At 37.6% G+C, this 26,251-nt stretch overlaps 2 long non-coding RNA genes and 1 pseudogene across 2 annotated transcripts; 2 read left to right on the forward strand and 1 right to left on the reverse strand.

Annotated features, from left to right (window-relative positions):
- Nucleotides 1-6,192: 6,192 nt before the first annotated feature.
- LOC122195134 (ATP synthase subunit alpha, chloroplastic-like) lies at nucleotides 6,193-18,034 on the reverse strand (annotated as a pseudogene).
- A 5,103-nt stretch (nucleotides 18,035-23,137) lies between these two features.
- On the forward strand, nucleotides 23,138-25,099 carry LOC122195083 (uncharacterized). Its single transcript, XR_006185029.2, has 4 exons — nucleotides 23,138-23,771; nucleotides 24,634-24,700; nucleotides 24,770-24,902; nucleotides 25,006-25,099. It is a non-coding gene; the product is annotated as an uncharacterized LOC122195083 (long non-coding RNA).
- An 80-nt stretch (nucleotides 25,100-25,179) lies between these two features.
- On the forward strand, nucleotides 25,180-25,924 carry LOC122195245 (uncharacterized). The gene is made up of 2 exons (XR_006185257.2): nucleotides 25,180-25,248; nucleotides 25,767-25,924. It is a non-coding gene; the product is annotated as an uncharacterized LOC122195245 (long non-coding RNA).
- Nucleotides 25,925-26,251: the final 327 nt, after the last annotated feature.

The raw sequence follows: 26,251 nt of genomic DNA on the forward strand, positions 1-26,251 counted from the left end.
CCATGGTATTGAAGTGAAAGGCAACACTATTTTTGTTCCATTTGAAAAGTACAAGATATAACCTTTCATTCCCCTTCCTGTATGATTACAATTTTGTAATCTTCTATGGTCCAGATTAATAATTTTACAGAGAAATTGATCAATCTATTTTATTCCTTTATTTTTGGGTTATGGATTGATATACATAACTGTTATATCTGCTATCTTTAGAGTTGATGTTTTCCATGTGATTAAAGAGTAAATGAACACGATGATTGTGAATAAACAAGGTAAGCATGATGTTTGGGTGGCATGGTGTTAGTGATGGGTTTTGAGCATAACAGCAATCCTATGGTGCACATGTAAACCCTAAAGCTTTGGATTTAATATTCTAATTGTACATGCAATAATCATCTAAAGCTTGTAAACCCTAATCTAGCATACATAAAATCGAAAATCATAACTAAAACAAAGTTAGGATGTTACCTTTCAATTGTAGCTTGATCTTAACCTTTGAGAGCTTTAGTATCACAAGTGTTATACCTCTATTCGATAACAAACACCAAGAAGCAAGTTGGAGAATATGAGAGAGAGGAGGAGGCTCAAAATCGGGTCTAAGATCTTTCTAGGGTTTCTAGTATCCGAAAATATAATGCCAAGGGATCCCTCATATAGCTGAAGAGTTATGGTTTCAGTCAAAGACCAAATCCGGTTGCTTAGGCTCTAAGCAGCCCATAAGATCCTTCCAGAATTCTTATAATGGACGAAATCCTTATGGGTTATCCATAATATTTTGTCCACCCCTATCCATAGGGATCTTCAGCCCATTTTGCAATTATCATGTAATTACATATCAGTTCCCTTGATTTAATTAATCTCTTTTGACCACAAAATTAATTCTAAATCAATTCTTGACCAATATTAATTGAACAATATGATTTCACTTTTAATATATTATTCACATAATATATATTAATAAATCATAATTAACATCTTTCTCCATAATTCATCTAGTCAAGTTGCTTTGGTGAAGCCAACCTAAAAGGACTATGCTACTATCGGGTCAAGTACATACCAAATATAGTTATGGGCTTAGACACCTAATCCAACAGTTAGAACGGAAGAATAAGGAACGAAGGTTATCTTTCTTCAAATATGTGATCATCCCAAAACATAGAAAAATGAGAGCGTGAGATATGAACTTGAGGGTATTATGGTCAATGTTGGTTATGTTCATAATTAAAATCATGTTAAATAACAAAATTTATTTAAAAAAGCTATAAAATAATTTTTTTGGGAAAATATGATATTTTTTATATTTATTTAGGGTATATATGATATTTTAATATTAGACAGGATAAATACGATATTTAGCTCTTTATTAATGACATATATGAAATTCTTCCTTAAATTAACAACTGAAATAGTTGTTCCCTGACAACAGCACCAAAAACTTGGTGTGTAAAATTATACCTATCAACTTTTAAATTTATTAACCTAACTAACTTAATTAATAATGCACATATAGGCAGTGTACCTAGTCAGTTTTTAGTATAGTAAAGTAAGTTGGGTATCGAACACAAGAAACGAAATTAAGCTAATAATATAATTACCAAAAATTAACCTAAAAACAATAACTAAATTGGGGTTTTATCTAATGTTAAAATTTCAAATTAACCTAAACTATTAAATTAACTAAAAACTAAGCAAACAACTTAACTAAGAACGATTGAAATCAAGATGGTGAAGAAACTTTCGTTTAGCTTTGAATCCCCATTTTTCCTATGGATAGTTTCTAAACATGGATTTATTTAGCTGGTTACCAATTTAAATATAATTAGCAGTCTTGGTCCGATCTCCTAATATTTTTACCAATTCATGAACTACTATGTAATGATCATACACAATCAAACACAAAATTGACTGTTAAGGATAATTGGGCTATGTTAGATGTATATCTAGGATAATTATCTATGATCAAGACAATTAATTAAACACAGTTATGATCAAATTATGTTCTCTAACACATCTAAGGTTGTTACCTTTATTACATAATCTAAGATTTGGTTAATCCTAGCTCTAGCAATTTAATAATCATAAACTACCATGTAATCAAGTTCATGCAATAAAAATGGTCATTCAACTACATTTAACTTGAATTAAAGCAACAAATATTAGAACTTTAACATGCTAGGTAATTATAATCAAACACAAGCTTAAACCAACTTCATAAAATCCATGAAATGTAAGAAACTAACACATAATATTAGGGTTCATCTACACTAAACAAAAGCTTAATGATTTAGCTACTCATGGTGGAAATAAACACAAAAAACATATAAGATTTAGACAAGATTGATCTAATGCAAACCGAATGTAATGGTTAATCTTCGAACTCTTAATCTTCAATCTTCTACTCTTCCAAATGTTGATTTTCGCACTTCTCTCACTTCTGAAATTAACTTCCCTCCAGAATATCACTTCCCAACCTCCAAAAGTTGATATGTCTAAGAATATTTATAGTTTCCTTATAACGCATCTCACGTCGTGAGATCAGTAGAAATCTGTGTTTGGCAAGGAAACTTGCATCACGCGTTGTTATCTTCTAGAACTCCCATTCTCATGACGTGAATATATATTGTCAAAGGCCATTAGATATATTAGACGATATATACAAAGAATCACAAAATTAAAAAAATGTATGTAAGATTGTAACGTGGAATTGAAAAAGTTTATGTGCGGTGAATTTTGATATGTACCCGTTAATTTCAATAAAATAATATGCTTTTTTCTTAAGTTATTATTTATAGTATTTGACAATCATTATATAACCACCTTATTTTATTGAATTTAATGATCTCATTATTTTATATATTAAAAAAGTTTCATACAATAAATCTATAAAAAGTTAATTTTTTTTATATGTACCTGTAGCAGCGTTGTTAAAAAAATTATATCGTTGTTCAAAAAAAGTTAGTAATGAATTTCTACTTCTTTATTGTTGGTCACTCGTGTTAAAACACTTTCACCTAAGTGATCTTAAAATCAAGAGATATATAAATATTACTAGATTTTTGAAAAAAAAAAAGTGTATTCAATTTATAATAAGAGACCATTTAACAAAGTCTTATGTACACCAAGTTTGGACGAAGAATATCGACAAGGTCTTATCTCCGACTTCTACTCCCGTTGTTTGTGGTTGGACCGCCAAAGGTTTCATATAATAGAAATCAATACCTAAGGGATCTTCTTCATTCTTCTTGCTTTGATGATCAATCTAACACAAAAAACTACAGTTTTTAACAACTAGAAAAGTAATATATGCTAAATCCTCTAATTTTTTTCAAACATTTAATGAAAGGTAAAAAAAATTAGATGATAAATTGTGAGTTTCGAACATGCTCTTTTGATGCTTTTCAAAAATGTTCTTCAAATCTGTCTTGATCGACACTGTCGAACATGTTATATTTATAAATTTCGAACTCATTCTTCATAGTATTTTTAAACATGCTATGCCCTAAATTTTTAAGCATGTTTTTAACTGTTTAAAAAAATTGAACTTGAATATTAACTTTTAAAAAACGAATAAATCAGAGAAATTCTCATATACATTATGTACACCATTGAATAATAGGAGTCTACATCTTTTTTTTAGAATTGTCGAACATATTCTTCGTAATTTAGAACAAGATTTATGTAGATGTCGTTAGTTTATAGAGAAGTTTCGAAGATGACTTTTCGGCATGATGTCTGTTTCTTAAAATGGTATAACTCTAAATCCAGTGGGCCTAACCCATAATTAGATCTTGGTAACTAACTATTTTCAACTTGACAATTTCAAACAGATTTTTTCAAATACTTAAATATTATTTACCGGATGAAAATGGTCAAATTTATAATCCATATTCATGCAGTAACATCATTTTGAATCCATTCAATTTGAATTGGTATTTTCTCCATTACAATTATCGTGAAGAGACATCTTCGAACATGCTCCTTTGATGCTTTTCAAACATGTTCTTTAAATCTGTCTTGATCGACACTGTCGAACATGTTATATTTATAAATTTCGAACTTATTCTTCATAGTATTTTTAAACATGCTATGCCCTAAATTTTTAAGCATGTTTTTAACTGTTTAAAAAAATTGAACTTGAATATTAACTTTTAAAAAACGAATAAATCGGAGAAATTCTCATATACATTATGTACACCATTGAATAATAGGAGTCTACATCTTTTTTTTAGAATTGTCGAACATATTCTTCGTAATTTAGAACAAGATTTCTGTAGATGTCATTAGTTTATAGAGAAGTTTCGAAGATGACTTTTCGGCATGGTGTCTGTTTCTTAAAATGGTATAACTCTAAATCCGGTGGACCTAACCCATAATTAGATCTTGGTAACTAACTATTTTCAACTTGACAATTTCAAACACATTTTTTTAAATACTTAAATATTATTTACTGGATGAAAATAGTCAAATTTATAATCCATATTCATGCAGTAGCATCATTTTGAATCCATTCAATTTGAATTGGTATTTTCTCCATTACAATTATCGTGAAGAGACATCTTCAATCGTTAGTCTTGAACAGTTTCTTTGTGAAAATGTATGTATAGCAAAAAAAATGACTGCATTTAAACTCGAGTCAACGGATAACGAACTACATTTCCTATCTAAAAATAAGAAAATAAAGCATATCCCTTTTATTGTCTATGAAAATTATGGTTTCTATTGGTGATAACTATAACTAATATACTATAACTCATTAGACGATAATGTTATACAGATGGTTACTTTTTTATTACTATTAATAATATCACTATTCTTCTTTCAAATATGAGTACTATGGCTGAAAAAAATACAGATCCCCTTATCGGATTTGAACTGAGGGCTTATGTCTTACCATGTCATTACTCTACCACTGAGTTAAAAGAAAAAAGATTGGTTTATGGAATTCCTAAACGGGCCACTTTACTATCTTGGTAAAATATATCTATATAACAAGATATATACCTACTTCTTATATAAGTATAAGAAGTCCATCTACGCATAGACTAAAGCGCCTCGACAAAGGTCCATTTATATATAATAATTTGCACCGTAGCGGATATAGTTTAGTGGTAAAAGTGTGATTCGTTTTATTAACCCTCTTAATAGTTAAGGGGTATTTCGGTTTGATTCATATTCCGATCAAAAACTTTATTTCATTAAAATGAATCAATCATTTACCTTTAAATAACACATTCAAGGAAAAATATAAAATTTCGGGATTTTTATCCAAAGGTCAATTCAAAAATGAAAACTTAGATTATAAAATTGCGAAACAAAATTTTAAAATTGGATCATTACCTCCAATTGAATGAGTATGAATAAAGAATTCATAGAAGAAGATAGAAAAGTAGATTTCTAATTTCTAATCGTAACTAAATCTTCAATTTTTGTTTGCATTTGTAGCGAATAAATTGAAGCAAAATAGCTATTAAAGAAGATATTAAGTTTACTAGAGACATCGACATATTATTTTAGCTTGGTGGAAATAAAATCATTTTCCTTAGGACCCTCTCAAATAGAAATAAAGAACAAAGTAACTAGAAAGATTATTAGAATTTCCTTCTTCCAGAAGGATCATCTATAAAGCGAGTCGTTTTGAATTGAATATATTCAAACAAAAAGTTGACATAGATTTTATGGGTATCATTTTTTTTGTAAGTTGGTTCACATCTAAAATCTAGCAATTTATCCATTTTCCATAAAGGAGCCGAATGAAACCAAAGTTTCATGTTCGGTTTTGAATTAGAGATGTTAAAAATGATGAATCGACGTCGATTATAACCGCTAGCCTTCCAAGCTAACAATGCGGGTTCGATTCCTACTACCTGCTCCATATTATCTTATTATATTTATATATTATTAAATACTCTACTAGACTCTAATTAATACATCATTCATCATTGAATATACAATTCAAAGAATTTTCTTACAGAAATCCTACTATATTAGTTTCTTATTTTTTTCAAATAAAATATTAGAGAGTAAAACTACTAAAAAATCGTAATGAAATTAATGGATAGGACATAGGTCTTTTTATTATTTAGATATCAAAAAATAAATTTTGAATCAATTGATTCCGAAAACACTTGAGTAGCCTTTTTATTTTATTTAAAAAACTATTGGAAAGGGTGATCAATTTGTTTAGGCTCCTTGTTCTTAAAGTATAAAACGTTCCCTATGTTCCTTAATAGCTTCTTGCAAAATGGCTTCTGCTTCCTCGGTGAATGTCTTGGTAGAAGACTTTATTTCTTGAAACAGCGGTTTATTGGTTTTTAAGTAGGTAACTCAACAAGAAATTTCCTTACCTGTCCAATTTCTAATGAATCAAGATAACCATTTGTTTCGGTATAAATAGTTAATACATGTTCTTCTACACCGAGAGGGGCGGATTGGGATTATTTAAGCAATTCATGTAAGTGTTGGCTTCTTGCCAATTGATTCTAAGTAGTTTTATCGAGATCATAAGCAAATTGTGAAAAAACTTCTAATTCTACATATTGTGCCAGTTCCAATTTTAATTTATCGGCTACTTGTTTCATAGCTTTAGTTTGAGCTGTAGACCCCACTCTGGAACTGGAGATCCCCACATTAATAGCGGGTCAGATTCCAACATTGAATAGATCAACAAATAATAATATTTGTCCATTATTAATTGAAATGACATTAGTAGGAATATATGTTGAAACATCTCCCGATTGGGTTTCCACTATTGGTAAAGCGGTCATACTTCCTTCACCTAAAAGAGAACTTAATCTAGCATCTCTTTCCAAAAGGTGTGAATGTAAATAAAAAACATCCTTTGGATAAGCTTCACGCCCAAGCGGTCTTCATAATAGAAGAGACATTTGGCGATAAGATTGGGCTTGTTTAGAGGGATCATCATAAATGATTGAAGTGTCTCGTTCACGATACATAAAATATTCAGCCATAGCTGCTCCTGTATAAGGAGCGAGGTATTGTAATGTAGCAAGGGAATCCATTGTTTCGTCTACCACAATGGTATATTCCATCGTGCCCCTTTCCTAGAAATTAGTCACTACCTGAGCCACAAAAGATTCTTTTTGACTAATAGCTACATAAATGCATATTACATTTTTGTCTTGTTGATTTAGAATTGTATCTGTTTCTACTGCTGTTTTACCGGTCTGCCTATTCCCAATAGCAATAAGCCCTGTTTGAACAGGCTCATATACAGAACGTCGAGAAATAATCCATGCAGCGGGCGATTCGATTAACCTATATTCAGAAGATGAAATTTCACCTCTACCATCAATATGTTTAGCCAACGCATTTATAACACGACCCAAATAGGCCTCACTCACTGGTATCTGAGCAATTCTTCTTGTTGCTTTTACAGAACTCCCTTATTGTATCATCAAACCATCACCCATTAATGTAACACCATAAATTTTTAAACAAAATTTTCATTTTTAAATCACATAATTCTCATTAACACATTACACAAAAACCCCAAAGTATTAAATTATCAAAACACACATCCATAATTGTTGAATAAAAATCTAGGATCCTCAAATATAACACCATATCGTGTGTACAATCAAGTCGGCGCCTTCCCGCGATCCCTAGAAGTACCTGAAACACATATCACATAACACGGTAAGCACGAAGCTTGGTGAGTTCCCCAAAATACCACATACACAAATAATAAGCCTCTCATGGCTATAGCTCGACATGGACCCTCCGGTCATGCGTCTCGGTGAGGACGCTCCAGTCTCACGGCTCGATATAGACCCTCCGGTCATGTGTCTCAGTGAGGACCCTCCGATCTCACAGCTCGGGTTGGACCCTCTGGTCTGATCTCAAAATGCACAAAGTATTATAGCATATATCACAAATAAAAATGCATAATATCACATAACTCAAATAAGACCCTCCGGTCACTCAGTAGTACCACTCAGGTATGTATAGTGAGAAGACTCACATCGGATGATGAACAACTCCTATAATGTTGTTGTTGAACTCTGGCCTCTAACACTGAGCCAAAACCCACAATTAACCCAATTAAGATCTAAGCCCAAACCCTCACTCATTAGGTCTAAAGATATCCCACTACCCCGGTCCATAAATAACCCAAGCCCATTGGGCCCACCAAGGCCCAATACTAAATGGGCTCTCCTAAGGCCCAACTCTTAAACTTCAGTCCAAATGACAAGCCCAACATAAAGGCCCAAGACATATACATATATTTCTCTGATCAAATCTCCAGCACAATAAGCCCAAAATCCAGGCCCAATGTGAGATTTAGCCCAAAAAGCCCACAGTAAGGTTACGCGGGGCGTATCTACCTTGGTACGCTCAGCGTACACACGAATCCTGATCGGGGACACATGATCAGTACGTAGGGCGTACTAGAATTACGCTCGGCGTACCTCCAGACTTGCTTTTCCCACTCTCTTGGTCTTAACCTGTTAAGACCATAGCTATACTCTCAGATCTGGAGTCCCTAAAGGCTCATACTCCATAAAGTTCATGACTTTAAGCCTTTGCATGGCTGAGGAAGTACCAAACACAAAAAATCTCACTTTTTACTCCCAAAAATGTTCATATCTCATGCATGGGGGTGGTTTTAACATCCAAGACCTCATTTTTATGAATCCACTCCATTAAAAACACTCAAAGGGACGGATATTAGGCTCTGGAGTCCAACAACTCATAAAGCTTCATGCTTTGGGACCGAAAACCCTAAAATGGACCATAATATGCACAAATCAAAAAGGATGAGAAAGCTCTGAGCTTTTGTAACACCCAAAGTTTTGAAGGCCAAGAAAGGAAACAAAACCTTAATGTTAAGGGGCGAATCGGCGAGTACAAGGAGGAACTCAGCGAGTCCGAGCGGGATCCGGGTCGAGGAGTAAGTGACCGACTCGGCGAGTCGGCCAAGGTGACTCGACGAGTCTGGTCTGTGCGTGGAAAACCCTAAATTCGTGACTTGGAGCCTATATAAACGTCTTAATCTCCTTCCTAGGGTTCCTTACTGCCTCTTAAGCCCTGGATATCAAACCCTAGCTGCCATATCCTCTATTTGAGCCATTTATTGCATTCAAGAGTGCATTAAGCTTGGAGAAAGAAGAAGAATCTTGAGAGTGCAAGAAGGGGGTTGTAGATCCGGGATTGGGAAGACATCTTTGAGCTTTTGGAGGTATAAACTAGTTCCTGGACCCTTTTTGTATCTAGATTTATGTGTGGTTGTTGGCTCTTTAGCCATAATGATATTATCTTGAGTTAGGAGCCGGATCTGGAGTTGGTACTTCAGATCCAAGTGTGTTATGGACTGGAGAAGCATAAAGTATCAGCCCTTAAGTTGATTTTCAAGCCCCTTGGCCTTAAACCCTAGTTTATGGTGCTTTTTTCCTAGATCTCCCTCTCTACATGTAAAGTTTGCAACTTTACGTGGGGGATAGGCTTGGGAAGGGTAGATCTACAGTTTGGAGTCCATGCATGACTCGAAAGTCCTCTGCATGTATGTAGATCTGAATGGACTCGGCGAGTCCTTCGAGTGGACTCGGCGAGTAGCTTGAAGATGAGGAAGAACTCAACGAGTTGGATGAACAACTCGTCGAGTCGGATGAAGATGGGCATGAACTCGACGAGTTGGATGAACAACACGGCGAGTCGGATGAAGATTGCCTTGTGCTCGGCGAGTCTGCTCTTAGACTCGACGAGTCAGGTCGCGTAGCCCCAAACCCTTCGAGTTGAGATTCGAATCAGTGAGTCGGGTGGAAACTCAGCGAGTTGGTCAGGTCAGGACTCAGAAATCGTGGGACTCGGCGAGTCATGTCGCGAATGGAAGGACCCTGAGTATGTGAACTCGGCGAGTCAGTAAGTGGACTCGGTGAGTAGGGTTGACCTGGAAGGGTTGACTTTGACTAGGACTTTGACTTGACCAGAGTTGACTTGGTTGTCTGTCAGGGGTCAGTTTGACTCAGTGTTGTATTGATATTGGTAGATCGGGGAGCTAGTGGAGCAGCAGTTCGGAGTCAGTGATCAGGTAGCGGTCAAAGGGATTAGCACCAGCAGTTCAGCAGTATCAGGTGAGTTTCCCATTGTATGAATGGGTCTACGGCCACAATGCCGACCCATGTAGTTATGAGTAGAAGACCCGGGGGTTAGCCCTAGGCACAGTATGCTAGTATGATACTCGGGACGAGGTCCAATGATAGAGGGCGGGTGCCCAAGGAATGGTTTATGTGATAGTTTATACTTGTTGTCTGTGTGATACTTGTATGTGCCTGGTAGGGAGGTGAGTGTGGGCGAGGTCCCATATCTCACCAATAGCAGAGTGTGGATGGTGTTCTACATCTCAGTAGCAGCAGAGCAGGGGCGAGGCCCAAGTCAGGAAAGGAGTGAGTGTGGGCTGGGCCCGTATCTCACTACCAGTAGGAGCATGGACGGAGTTCCGTGACTCATCAGTAGCAGGTCAGGGGCGGGGCCCAGAGATAGGTGAGGCCTTAGGACAAAATCCGTTAGTATGTGTTTAGCTTATGTGAGGTGTTTATGTGCTATTATATGTTAGTGGGCGAGGCCCTGTGATAGGCGAGGCCTACGTGAAACAAATCTGTATCCGAGCGGGGCACGAAGCCAGGCGGGGCTTGGAGCGGCGGGGCCGTTGTAGCGGGCGAGGCCCGAGGTAGGGGGCGAGGCCCAGGATAGCGGGTGCGGCCCAGTATGTGCAGTATGTGGTTATGCATGGTATGTGGTAGGGTGGGGAACTCACTAAGCTTCGTGCTTACGGTTTTCAGTTTTGGTTTCAGGTACTTCCGGTAGCGGATGATGGAGCTCGGGATGATCACATGGCACACACCATAGCTTAGACAGCCTGGGAATGTTTAATCTGATAACGAATATGTATTTTGGAAACTAATACTTTGTTTATGATTGAAAATGATGAATTTGCTTAACGTAATGTTTTATTAAATGAAATTTTTAGTCTTGAATTTTGGGACGTTACAAGTTGGTATCAGAGCCTTGGTTTGAGCGATTCGGGCATACTCTCGGGTGTGCTTGAACTTAAACTGAGGGGTCGGATAAAAAGTTTCCAAAAAAAATGAAAAGATAGTTTTGTAAAAAGAATTTTTGAGAACGAAAGACAGTTTTAGAAAAGCAAAAAGAATTTAGAAAGAGAAAAATTTTGAAAAGAGAAAAAGGGGTGGGGTGCATGCAATCAGCCGAGCTCAAGTAAGTACCCCAAAATACCCATACCAGTTTATGTTATGATTATCAGTTGGTAGAACAGCATGCTAGAATAGGACTAAGGATCTAGGGATGATGCCTTATGTGCCTATTATTTGTGCTTTTGAGCTGCATGATAGTGCTGATTAGACAGTAGTAGGATAGCCTGTTTAGGTTATGCCTGAGTTTATGAGTTTGTGTTGCATGCTAGTTCAGATTCTTGCTATGTGGATATGATTGCTTGAGTATGTTATGGTTAGATTTTCCCTTGTCCGAATGCTGCTTGCTTTGTGCATTATGGGACTCTGAGTGATGGGAGTTAGCCATTGGGTGGATACGACACGCCACATGTGATCAGGGTTGAATAATCTCAGAGTGTTGGATTTGTTCCTATTGCGCAGCTCTTGTTTGAGTCCAACCGTTGTAGGAACGAGTCTTTTACTTGAAGGATTATCTGAGTCTCATCACATGTGACGGTATCCAGGCGATGGCTAGTTGGCATCACAAGGAGACCTTCAGCAGCTGAGGACTGGTTTGGGTTGAGTCAGAGGTTCCCTAGGGTAAGCCTAGGATGAGGTAGTGCTGGGAGCAGTAGAAGTGGTTAAGGGACCTGGTGGAGTCGAAGCAATTCCTGAGGAAAGTACGGATAGATGTGGAAGGTAGTATGGGCCCGTACTACTGAAAGCAGAGGATCCGTACTCGATTCGGGAAAGGTCGAGACAAGACCGGGAACCTGGTAGGGTGTGGTTGGTCTCGCATCAGCGATGAGTATTCTGATAGTGGTTGTGTTATATGTTTCAGCATGGTGACGTTGCAAGAGAGACCAGCGGGCGGATCAGGCGCCAGAGAGGGATCAGGCTCGGGTTCAGGGGCCGAGCAGCTCGAGGAGCGGATAAGAGAGTTGATATCAGCTGAGGTTACACGCAGTATTCTAGCTCAGACTCCTGTGATCTTTGGCACGGTCAAGGAGGGTATACTGGAGATCTTGGATGAGAGGCTAGGAGCCTTCCGTACCGAGATGATGCCTTTGTTTGGAGCGCGTACCTTGACATTTTGAGAGTTCAGGGCTTGCGGGGCACCAGATTATCATGGGGCTAGGGACCCCATTGCTAGCAGCAGATGGTTGGCTGATGTTGCTAACGCTTTTCGTACGATCAAGTGTCCCGAGGGGGACAAGGTTAGACTCGCCTCCTATCTTCTGAAGGACAGGGCGAGGGATTGGTGGGAGGAGATTGGTCATGCTTTGGGGGATGATACCGCGTTGGACGCGATGACTTGGAGCGATTTCTCGGCCAGGTTCAGGGCGGAGTTTTCGCCGATTATTGAGGTGCAGCAGCTGGCACGAGAGTTTCAGGATTTGACGCAAACTACTGAGACTGTGGCGGAGATCACCGCCAAGTTCAGGGAGAGGGCTCTTCTTGTACTGCAGTATGTCGCGGATGAGGAGATGAAGAAGGCTCGGTACCCTGAGATGTTGAGGGATGGCATCAGGGAGTTCGTGAGCAGATCTAGCTGTAAGACGCTAGAAGATATGATTTCTCGGGCTAGAGAAAGAGAAATTGATTTGGAGCAAATCCGGAAGAGGAAGCCGGATGAGGTTCAGGTAGCTGCGGGTTCGGGCAAAAGGCCCAAAGGATCAGATTCGAGATCGAGGGATCATCAGGACCGCAGTCGGTGCGGAAAGTGTGGAAGGCCGCACGGGGGCGCGTGCAGGAGTGGTAGCGGTGGTGAGTCTGGCTGTTTCAAGTGTGGTCGGACTGGTCATTTCAGCAGGGATTGTACTGTTACCGCCGTGCAGGGATCAGACTTGATATGTTTTCACTGCAACCAGCAGGGCCACAAGAAGGCCCAGTGTCCCAATTTGTTTTCAGCAGGACAGGTGATGGCACCCGCCCCTGCAACTTTGAGGATCACGGATGGCCGTCAGGGCCGGGTAGAGGCACCGGCGGCAGGGAGCAGGGCTTTTCAGATGACGACCTTGGAGACGCGAGCAACGCCGGACGTTGTAGGTATGCAATTTCCCATTTTCAGTTCTTTTATTTGTGCATGATTTTATTGTTATGGTTATGCATCATTATCGGTAAAAGTATTTTATTTTGAGTGGTTGACTGTGATCGAGTATATGCCATCTGCATGCCCCGGATGCTGGTATGGTAGTTAGGGGATGTGCTCTATTGGAGAAGGTTTTGGAGGATGCATTAGCTGTAGCATGCTTGGGAGAGATTTGGTACGTCTCGCTAGTTCGGAGTGGTACAGTGATTGTGATGGATTGGCTAAATCCCTAGCTATGGCGGGCTTGGGTTCCTCGGTAGATGGGTTATGGAATGGTAGCAAAGATCGGGATCTCTTTTGAGTATTGAGCAGCAAGGGGTAAGCAGGATCGAAGTGGGGGAGAATCCTCCGGGTGCGCCCAGAGAGGAGCACGCAGACCCAGAATGAGTACGTGACCTCCGAGAAGGAAGAAAAGTAGTTCAGCGTTTCATGGATTGAGGATTTCAGGGTTGAGAGTTTGAGAAACTCCCCATCAGCTAGTGCGTGTGATGGTAATGGTTAGTTTATGGTTGAGAATTCAGGTTGTGGATCGCCTGAAGGATTCGAGGGAGTCGGAATGAGGATCTTGAGAGCTAATGGCACATGGGTGCCTTCGTACTAGCATTCAGCAATGGATGGTGATGTAAGACTATGGGTAAGCCGTAGCATTCCTTAGTAGTTTTGTTAGCGGAGTTGGGGCGAGGCCTTTATCTCCTAGTGATCAGATAGGGATCAAGAATGGGTAGTGGATGAGAATGATATGGCGTTTGCCTGTATAGCCCTAGAGAGCTGAGACCTTAGGAGAGGCCGCTCCAGGATATAGTTGGGTGAGACCCGTGGGCGAGGCCCGTACAAGATTAGCAGTGTAGATGAGACCTGGGAGCAGGGTTGCTCAGTAGTATGGTTGGGTGAGACCCGTGGGCGAGGCCTGAGCGAGAGTGATTAGACTAGTGGGAATAGAAGGATAGAGGCGGGTGGGACCCGTGGGCGAGGCCCGTGAGTTTTAGCAGCACAGGTGGGACCTGGTAGGGACCTTAGTGTCAAGTTAGGGGATCGAGAATCCCAGGTTTGTAGTGCCTGAATGGCAGAGTAGATTGAGCAGTTATAGGTGATCGAAGTTCTTTGGAAGTCGCTGGGAGCGACTAGCGGTGGTATTGGGACTAGCTACCGGTAGGAGCCGGTAATCCAGTCATTGATAGGTTGGTAGGGACCAGGGTGGTCTCAGTTCATCCGAAAGTCAGAAAAGGAACAACAGAATTGTCAGGCAGTGGTAGTGCGAGCATGCAGCGCATGGTGGAATTCAGTTAGTTGATCGTGGGGTGCTCTGCACCAAACCATAGTAGAAAGAAATGCCCAGTGGATACTGGCGATAATGACCCGTACTGGTAAGCGGGGGTGATGGAGTTGGTGAAGGATAGGGCCTTCACAGTGATAGAAGGAATAGTTGGTTATGGGGTTTTGCCTTGGGAAGGCAAGGAATTGTGCAAGGAAAGAAGGGGTGAACCCCTATAGGTTCAGTGCAGTACTCGGTGAGTACCAGGCGGATTATCGGTTGAGTAAGTCGTGTTTCAAGAATGTTCAGGGTCAGGTTGACCCGAGATGATTATCCGCAAGGTTTGATGCTAGTCAGAATGATCGGGCGGTAGGCCAGCGAAGGAAGGCAGCTAGTGTTGGGATAATTGGTTGGGTATTGCAGGCAGATCGCAGGCAGTGGGCCATAGCAAACTTCGAGGACGAAGTTTATTTTAAGTGGGGGAGAGTTGTAACACCCAAAGTTTTGAAGGCCAAGAAAGGAAACAAAACCTTAATGTTAAGGGGCGACTCGGCGAGTCCGAGCGGGATCCGGGTCGAGGAGTAAGTGACCGACTCGGCGAGTCGGCCAAGGTGACTCGGCGAGTCTGGTCTGTGCATGGAAAACCCTAAATTCGGGACTTGGAGCCTATATAAACGTCTTAATCTCCTTCCTAGGGTTCCTTACTGCCTCTTAATCCCTGGATATCAAACCCTAGCCTTCATATCCTCTATTTGAGCCATTTATTGCCTTCAAGAGTGCATTAAGCTTGGAGAAAGAAGAAGAATCTTGAGAGTGCAAGAAGGGGGCTGTAGATCCGGGATTGGGAAGACATTTCTGAGCTTTTGGAGGTATAAACTAGTTCCTGGACCCTTTTGCATCTAGATTTATGTGTGGTTGTTGGCTCTTTAGCCATAATGATATTATCTTGAGTTAGGAGTCGGATCTATAGTTGCTACTTCAGATCCAAGTGTGTTATGGACTGGAGAAGCATAAAGTATCAGCCCTTGAGTCGATTTTGAAGCCCCTTGGCCTTAAACCCTAGTTTATGGTGCTTTTTGCCTAGATCTCCCTCTCTACACGTAAAGTTTGCAACTTTACGTGGGGGATAGGCTTGGGAAGGGGTAGATCTACAGTTTGGATTCCATGCATGACTCAAAAGTCCTCTGCATGTATGTAGATCTGAATGGAGTCGGCGAGTCCTTCGAGTGGACTCGGCGAGTAGCTTGAAGATGAGGAGGAACTCGACGAGTGGGATGAACAGCTCGTCGAGTCGGATGAAGATGGGTATGAGCTCGACGAGTTGGATGAACAACTCGGCGAGTTGGATGAAGATTGCCTTGTGCTCGGCGAGTCTGCTCTTGGACTCGACGAGTCAGGTCGCGTAGCCCCAAACCCTTCGAGTTGAGATTCGAATCAGTGAGTCGGGTGGAGACTCAGCGAGTTGGTCAGGGCAGGACTCGGAAATCGTGGGACTCGGCGAGTCATGGACTGACTCGGTGAGTCATGTCGCGAATGGAAGGACCCTGAGTATGTGAACTCGGCGAGTCAGTAAGTGGACTCGGCGAGTAGGGTTGACCTGGAAGGGTTGACTTTGACCAGGACTTTGACTTGACCAAAGTTGACTTGGTTGTCTGTCAGGGGTCAGTTTGACTCAATGTTGTATTGATATTGGTAGATCGGGGAGCTAGTGGAGCAGCAGTTCGGAGTCAGTGATCAGGTAGCGGTCAAAGGGATTAGCACCAGCAGTTCAGCAGTATCAGGTGAGTTTCCCATTGTATGAATGGGTCTACGGCCACAATGCCGGCCCATGTAGTTATGAGTAGAAGACCCGGGGGTTAGCCCTAGGCACAGTATGCTAGTATGATACTCGGGACGAGGCCCAATAATAGAGGGCGGGTGCCCAAGGAATGGTTTATGTGATAGTTTATACTTGTTGTCTGTGTGATACTTGTATGTGCCTGGTAGGGAGGTGAGTGTGGGCGAGGTCCCGTATCTCACCAATAGCATAGTGTGGATGGTGTTTTACATCTCAGTATCAGCAGAGCAGGGGCGAGGCCCAAGTCAGAAAAGGAGTGAGTGTGGGCTGGGCCCGTATCTCACTACCAGTAGGAGCATGGACGGGGTTCCGTGACTCATCAGTAGCATGTCAGGGGCGGGGCCCAGAGATAGGCGAGGCCTTAGGACAAGATCCGTTAGTATGTGTTTAGCTTATGTGAGGTGTTTATGTGCTATTATATGTTAGTGGGTGAGGCCCTGTGATAGGCGAGGCCTACGTGAAACAGATCTGTATCCGAGCGGGGCTCGAAGCCAGGCGGGGCCTGGAACGGTGGGGCCGTTGTAGCAGGCGATGCCCGAGGTAGGGGCGAGGCCCAGGATAGCGGGCGCGGCCCAGTATGTGCAGTATGTGGTTATGCATGGTATGTGGAGGGTGGGGAACTCACTAAGCTTCGTGCTTACGGTTTTCAGTTTTGGTTTAAGGTACTTCCTGTAGCGGATGATGGAGCTCGGGATGATCGCATGGCACACACCATAGCTTAGACAGCCTGGGAATGTTTACTCTGATAACGAATATGTATTTTGGAAACTAATACTTTGTTTATGATTGAAAACGATGAATTTGCTTAACGTAATGTTTTATTAAATGTAATTTTTAGTCTTGAATTTTGGGACGTTACAGCTTTATACCTTCAAATGCTGCTCCAACCACAGAAAAGCTCAGATCCAAAGCTTCGACTCCAACTCCATTCTCTTCAATGCTCCTTCTTCACTTCAGAGAATCCCACAAGAACACATAGAAGCTCAGAAATGGCCACTCAAGCTCAAGGGATGGAAATTAGGGTTATGATAGAGTTGAAGGCTGGAAATGGTGGCCAGAAATGAGGCCATCATGTTCTTTAAATAGGGACACACCCCTCATTTAGGGTTTTCACCCTGATCCTAGTACAACCAGCGTACCCTCTAGTACACCCAACGTACTAGGTGGCTTTGCTTCCAAATCACGCACATGAGTACATTCAGCATACATACGCGTACTCAGCTCCCACCTTTTCTCAAATAAGGGACTAAATTGGCCAAAACTTCAAACTATCATAGCTTCTTCGCTATTAGTCCATTTCTGATGAACCTCATATCCATGGAAAGGTGGCGAGAAAACCTACGCTTCAAGTAACTTGTCGCAGCCTCAAGGCTTCTTCATGCCTGGGTTGCAGCCTACGAACCCTAAATTATAGACGGTCTGAAACAGGATGTTACAATTAATACAACACCAACATTAATTGATTCCAAATTAAGAGCAATGCCTATTGTACCCTCTTCAAATTCTACTAATTCACCCGCCATTACTTCATCAAGAGCATGAATACGAGCAATGACATCACCTACTTAAATTACGGTACCGATATTTACAATCTTTACTTCTCTATTATATTGATCAATACATTCACGGATAATATTACTAATTTCTTCGGCTTGAATGGTTACCATAAGTATTTCTTAATTCTTTTTTGGAGAAAAAATAAATAAAAAATGATGCCTAAAGTAGAAGGACTAATCCGTTACTTCTTTCATCTCCCCCAATATGCCAATATTGGCACTGATAGTACGTAAATGTAACTCGCTGTTTAAACAACTATTCAGAGTTCTTAGACCTCCTGGTAAGGCTTGTTGGAAAACCCGTTGTCAGACTTGATTACTCGCTTTTTGTTGTTCAAAATTTATAGTTTCATTTTTGTAATTTTCTAGTTGTTCCAAAGTCTTATAAGTTGAATCAATCAAATTCAATTTTTCTCGCTCTATCTCAGAGTATCTATTCACGCGAAACTGATATGCTTCTATTTCTACTTTCCATAAGTGAGCCTGAGCTTTTTCCATCTGTTCGATGGCCCCCTCGCGCAATTCTTCTGAATTTCTAATAATATTCAAGATTCTCTGTTTTCGATTATCTAATAAATCACTTAATGAAAGTAGATTATCATTCATTTTAAAAATTCTATAATCTCTTCCCGAACCAAACATGAATCTTTCGATTCATTTGGCTCTCACGCTCAATGTAAATTCTCATATCTTTATTGTTAATGTAATGAGCCTATCCTCTATTCTCTTGTCAAATTCCAAAATGAAATCAAAATATCAAAAGGAATCACTAATCCAAGACCAAAATATTCAGAGGTCTCTTCTGACCAAACAAAAAATATGTAATTGTCAGCAAAGTTGTTTATTTTTTTTATTCAAGAAGTTTTTTTTACTTTATACATAATACATAGGTCATCGATTCAACATTGGCTAAAAAAGGGGATAAAATCCCCAATTAAGTAGTTCAAATCATTTTATCGATACTAGGGTTCTATATTGATAAAATCTTTATTTTGAAACCATCTCTATATTAACATTAACATAGTGGTCGAAAGAGTACCATGTTGCGTCTGGACTTCAACAGTTTAGCTTTAACCATGTGAAAGGTCCCACATTATTGGTTGATAGAGAATCAAAGTGGCTTTTCCAATAAATTACGAAATGCTATAGTTCTTACATATGATTTCTGAATCTATTTAGAAGTAATTCGCAAGATCCTATACCCTTCTTTATTAGGTATAACTTTCCAATTTATAACAGAAAAAGTACATATGGTTGGATCGAGCCTATTCTTGAAACAACTCGCACACACTCCTTTTCCAAAAAAGATCAAGACCTCAAGCACTACACCTAGATTTATTATATTTGTTACTAAAATATCAGTATTAAACCCGAAACTCCCGGTGGATGGCCAGTGGCCCAAAGAAACGAAAGAATCAGTTACATTTTTCATATGATCTCCACGTATAGATAGACTAAAAAATTGAACAGAGTTCTTTTGTATTACTTTGCCATCTTTAATATATATTGATATTTAGTTTCCTACTTTCTAAATAGAATAGATTTTTTATTCAACTTAGAAATAATGAATTACCTCCTTGGTTGCAACCCCTCTTAAAAACTAACAAAAAGGCCTACGAACACGAACGGGAAGGATGAAAGCGAGTTGGTATGCTAATTCCTCATCCGCAAATCAGCCATTCTGTGAGTTATTTTCTCAACGAATAAGTAATTCTAGGAATGAAATATTTATTTAACTCGAAAAAGCAAAGCACAAGTCCAAGGCAATAAAATATGAAAATTTTTGATTTTCCATATTTCGAATATTAAACAAAATGATTCGCAAATGAAAGTGATAATGTTACAACTAGGCCATAAATGGTTAAAGCTTCCATAAAAGCTAGACTAATCAATAAATTACCTCGTATTTTTTCCTCCACATCGAGCTGTCTCGCGATACCTTCTACAGTTTGACCCGTAGGAGTACCTTGACCAACTCCATGTCCAATAGAAACAAGCCCTACAGCCAATCCAGCAGCAATAACGGAAACGGATAATCGAGTTTGGAAATAATAATGGAGTTCAAACTCTCTAGTTGGATTTTTTTAAAAATATGGTTATTTGAGATAGTGTTTTACAAAATGTGATACATGAGTCTCATAACTAGTAATTAACATATCAAAATGGAGAAATTAAATATCCTCATACATTTTAGATTTAAAAAAAAAAAAAAAAAAAAAAAAAAAAAAAAAAAAAACTAAAAGGTTTCAATATTTAACTGGTCAATTAGTAAATTTGAAAAACGAGATTCTTTTGAAAAAATCACTGCACACCTTTTAAAGAATGGATTTTTCCCCTAACCTACCAAAAAGAACACATAATCCCCACTATATTCTCTTGTAAATTTGCTTGGGGAATAAATGTTGATATATATATAAACTGAAAAAAGACATAGCGCATCTAGGCATCACCCCACCAAATTGATATCTATCTAATATCGTATCAAGGCCTCAGATTCTTGCATGTTGTATTAAAGATGTGCCCTTTTTTCCATATGCAACACTTTGGTTACTTATTCCAACGAGATATATATTCTTGCTGTACCATTTTGGGTGCATATCAGTTTTCGGATGTACATGTTTTCTGTTAAATTCCAATGAGATATGTCGTTTGGAGAATCATACATGTTCATTTGATATCTTTAAGATTACATTGATTAGAACTTGCAAACCCACTTGAGTATAACAAAAACAACAATGAAACGAGCCAATGAAAAGTGATTTGATGTGTTTTCTTTTTTAATGAAAAGCAAATATATTTTTAAAATTCTGGCAAAATGCAATGTCACTAATACCGTAGCCAATATTTGAAAATTGGGGTGGGTTTCGGCATTATTCATTGGTCGCTATTGTTACTTTGATTCGAAAATCAATCCAAATTGAAACCTATATGAAACCAAGCAACAACATTTTATATATCAAAGCTAAATTTATATTACTTACTAGGACAAGTCCGTTAATTTTAGGGTATGACTGTTTTTTCTTATAAAAAGTCTAAATACTAAATTAAAAATCTAATGGAACAATGCCAATTGAAAAGATAATACGAACATATGAAGAAAATACAGAGAACTTCTGAATTGTAGTTAGACGATTAGAAAAAAGAAAAAGAAATGTTCTTGATGTCTTTCAAATTGTCTGCTGACAACTCTAAAAAATAATTTAAATTATCAAATGGTTATTATTATAAGAACTAGTAATCGTTTTTCATTGGTTTTTATGTGTTTTTGTTGCGTATTAGAAAAGTATAGGAGAAAAAAATCATATTATATATATTGTGGGGATGGGGAATAAACACGAAAATTTAGAAACTGAAATTGTGAAAATAATATTTTACAAAGTTAAAGATGAAATGGTGAAAAGTGATATTTTATAAGGTAGAAAGGTGGAAAATATCATTTTACAAAATATAAGGGTTGTAAGGGATGAATTATACAAAGTTGACGAATGAAAATGACATTTTACAAAATTTAAGATAGAATGGATGAAAAATATTATTTTATAAAATAAAATAATTACAAATGACAAATTATATAAAATTAAGGAAATAAAGTTACAATTTACATATTAATACAGTACACGGCATGAAAAGTTATTCATTAAGCTACATAACTCTCAAGACAAAGAAAAAATTGCCTTTTGTATATATTTATTATTTTACTAATGCCCTTATGGGCTATATAAGGCTATTGGATTAATGTTTATGTGAAGTGTGATACCGTTAATGCTAGTATTCGATTAAAGGGATAGGAACGGCCAGAAAGAAAAATGTAATAAAATTTAATATTTGCCCCCACAAGGCCACAATTTCGAAGCCGGGCAATACAGCTTGAGAATCTAGCGCCTTAACCACCTGCCTACCTTATTTTCCTAATTCTTAAATCTATTATAGTATTATATATAGCATTAATACACTACTATTATGCAAAAAATAATTTCAGGCCCTATGGCATGGGAGCTGATAATTCCATTTGAAATTTTTATCCATCTGCTTAATCAAAATACATTTTCCCTTATATGCCCCTTAAGATCAAGGGATAATGATTTAAAATGATATTATATTTTTTCGATTTGGTATATATTTGCTTACTGAGTTTTTTTTTTGTTCACTTACCCCTTCAACTTGTTTAACTGTACACGTTTAGTCCTTATGACCGGCCACTCTAGGTAAGCCGGAAAAAATGACTTAAAAGGGTAATATACATTTTCTTACTTTGTACACATTTAGTCCTTAATATTTTTTTGCACATTTACTCCTTAATATATATATATATATATATATATATATATATATATATATATATATATATATATATATATATATATATATATATATATATATATATATATATATATATATATATATATATATATATATATATATATATATATATTTTGCAAAATAAGTTTTTGTTGTTTTTGTATACATTCAATACTTATGATTGATTTTTTAGGTTTTTCTCACGACACCCTACGCGGGACAATCATTAATAAGGTGTTCGGGGTTGTTTATGCATATGGCCACCGCCACCACGACCTTGCCTGCTTGGTTGTTTGATTCTTGTGGTTTGACTTAGGTTTTATATTCTATACGTAGTGACTTCTTCATACGATTACAAATTTTAACGATCTTTATATGCACATGTTTGTATTTAAGTCTATTATAATTTTCGTTTAGATTACCCACGTTAAAAACATAACAGAAGGGTTTTTTTTAAGCACCGACCTATAATACATAGGATTTTTTAGTCATGTGAAGTTTGATGATGTTTATCACTCTTTAATGAAATGAAAAAGTTGGGGATCCAACCAGCACTACTAGAAAACAGCCCTTAAATGACGCGCAAACAGTAACACGCAGTGATTTACAATACGCAAAAGCGTGCGCCCTAAAAATAATGTCATCTCTTCTAAAATTTGAAGGATAGAGGACACGCATTTATGCTTGCCCTGAAATTAGTGTCAGAAAATAAAAAATAAAAATACGGAGGACACCTATCATTCAAGCGTGTCGTGTAAATGTGTCACTTTATATTTTTTTAAGAAGGCGCATTCTCCACATTTTTTTGGGAAATGAAATCCCAAAAAAAATTAAACATCCCACCTGATACTCCTTCTTCTCCTTCTAAAATCCTCTGCTAAGAACCCTAAATCATTCATAACCATTTTCCGTTCCCAAAAAAATTAAACATCCCGCCTACTACGACTCCCCAAATCACCCTAAATCATAAATCCCTAAATATTAAGAACCCTAATTTGCTCTTGAGAAATGGTGCCTTAGATCAAAAACTGTGAATTCAACTTCGAATTAGTTTAGGTTCGCTCAATCAAGAACCTCCCCATTCTATAACTCAGAAAAGCATCAATGTACGCATATTGCACCTGTGCCAGAGTAAGTTGTTCGTTATCCCATATGGTTATCGTCACTGCCTCGGGCTTTATCAACTCCTTCCTCAAGATCTTTCTCGTAAATTCTATCAATACTAACCTTTCTCTCAATCAATAAACCCTAACCTTTCTCTCTATTCACAAGCCAGTAATCCCGACAAAGAAGATCAACAACAAAGACCAAGTGGTTTGATTTCTCCCTAAAATTGGTACAACTTCTCCTAAATCCGACTTTCACTCCACTCTCTGAGTTTGTTTTCTCCCTAATCGATGCATCCACCTTCTCGTCTCTCCCCCTCCACCAGGTTTTCTCTCATCTCTCTCCTCCATAGATGAATATTGTCAGAGATGTGAAGGGAGTAACCGAAGGAAACCCTAAAACTACTCTGATTGCACAAACACTTCTTCTCCTGCAACTTTAGGTAAGTCTCTCCTCCATAGAGTATAATTTCTTCTTTCATGTTTTTTCATCTTTAATCTTTCAAACCCCTTTCTTGTTCTTCTTTCAGTGTTAGACTTTATGTGGATTTAGCTCTTTGAATTTATAAGATCTTCATAAATTGTTCGGTTTTCTTGATTCTTGGAACCTGCATGTTTATTTTCCTTCCTAATCTGGGCATTTTTATCTATGATTAGTAAACAAATTAGGGCTATGATTCTTACACATCTAATCCTTTTGCATGTGTTCTTGTTCTTAATGTTTTTCTTTTTGAGAAAATTCCATCATCTTTAGTTCTTGATCTTGACTTTGAAGACACCCATGTGTTTTTTAGTTCAATTTCAGTTGCAAGATCAAAATTCTTCATCAACTCAATCAACTTGTCAACCTTACCCTGAAGTTGCTAGTGCTGGAGAAAATTACCAATATGGAGAAAACAAGTTCTCAATTCAATCAAGTAGTTGTTTCTATTGTTATTGATGTGGATGATTTATATTAATTTGAATCTTTATATACTTATAAATAATATTTGGCTAGTTGGAGTTCTTGGGATTTGAGTGGAATTGGAATTTGGTTCCATTCCAATACTGTGTTTGGTTACAACTTAGAAATGAGTTCCAATCTTTTGCGATTCTAATTCCTTTGACAAATTATGCTCCCTTCTAAACATTCTACAAATCAAAAACACCCTAATGTACTATTTTTTAGCTTTTGGAGCTGCATGGTTAGTATCTCACTTTAGATTCATGTATCCAATATTTACCATTTTGCCCCTTCTCTGAACCAGGTAGTGTGTTCTTGCTTTATTATAAACTAAACCATATATTTTTATTTTTAATTTCCAGGCAGTTGTATATGGACTTGGAGTGTGTGCAGAGTATGGTGGCTATGTTATAAAACCACTTGTTGGAGGTACACTAAATATAATCTATTGTATTTTTTATTTTTTATTTACTTAACAATTTTGTATTATTTTTTCAGAGGATCCGTCGAGGCTAAATGTTGTAATAAGATACCCCTAATGTTGTTCACCCTGAGAATGTGATGGCATATGATAATGCGATTTCTGCTTTGGGAAAAATATGTCATTTTCATCACGATGGTATCGAATCAGGTCAAGTAGTTTTAGGAAATATGATAATAATATAATTTATTTATTTTTATTTTTTGTTCTTAATAATATACATATGTAATGTTAAAACTTAAAATTTGCACAGGTTATTCTTGCATGGTTAAGGTGTTTGCCAATCAAAGGAGATCTTATCGAAGCCAAAGTTGTTCATGAGCTGTTATGTTCAATGGTCGAAAGGTATATATAACTAACATATATAGCAACTTACTTTGATTTGTTTTAATTTATATCTAATGTGTTTGTTTTTTTATACTATTACAGGTCAGACACGGTACTTCTAGGACCGAACAACCAGTATCTCCCTAAAAAATTTTCTGTATTTGCTGAGGTTAGTTGTTTTTTTGTTTGGAAAATTAATAGAGGGAAAAGTTGTCATTCAGATGCTTACTAATGTTGGTTTATGAATAGATTATTTGTGGAGGGAAGGATCTTGCAACAGAGTATACTATAAACCAGATATTTCCTGTTGTTTTTTTAACATTTTTATGTTATGTGTCTGTGTTTGTGTAAAATAACAACACTAGTTGTATATATTTTTAATAGTTATAGTATATTATTACCTTATATGAAAATAGTTATACAATATGGTATTTTAAACCCCATGACCTAATTTGTAATTTTTTTATTTTAAATGATATTTATCATAATTATCTCATATTTTTTTGGTTCTTTGAAGGGTGATTGTACATAGTATGTTAAAATTTGGTTGTCTGGTACTTTCAACCTCATGTTTTACCTCATTACCCCATTCTTAAAGTTATTTTTGTTTTTTTTTTTGGCTTATTTTTACATATTGGGAATTGTTGGTTTATGTGAATCTAATGGTTGCATTATTTAAATTTGTAGGTCTTGTTGATGTGCATAGTGTCAAGCAAAGTAGCTCGGATGTTGTGAAGGTGGGCAACAAGTTATTGTAGTTCAACTATTATTTGTTGATGACTTTCATCTCTTTCACATTTGATGTATTACATTTGTCTACTATTGGAATGATTATTTGTATGACATTAACTTTTGTGCAATGGATTGTATTTTTTGTAAATGGTATTTTATTTCTATTATGAGACATGAGATGCAAATTTAATTTGAAAAGTAGTAAATCTATAAATAATTTTTTTTAAATAAAATTTAAAATTACGATACGCAAAAATGTGTGTCATCTTCATTTATGACATGACATTTCTTAACAGCGTCTTTAATGATATGCATTGCATGTCATAAATGATTAAGTACTTCAGTCATGTGCCTCTTTGGGTGCTTTCCAACAAGGACGATGGGTGCATAAACAGGTAATAAGGACCCAAATAGGGATCAACGTACACTTATTTAGAAAA

This window comes from Lactuca sativa, chromosome 7 (assembly GCF_002870075.4).
Source record: "Lactuca sativa cultivar Salinas chromosome 7, Lsat_Salinas_v11, whole genome shotgun sequence".
In the NCBI taxonomy this organism is placed as follows: domain Eukaryota; kingdom Viridiplantae; phylum Streptophyta; class Magnoliopsida; order Asterales; family Asteraceae; genus Lactuca; species Lactuca sativa.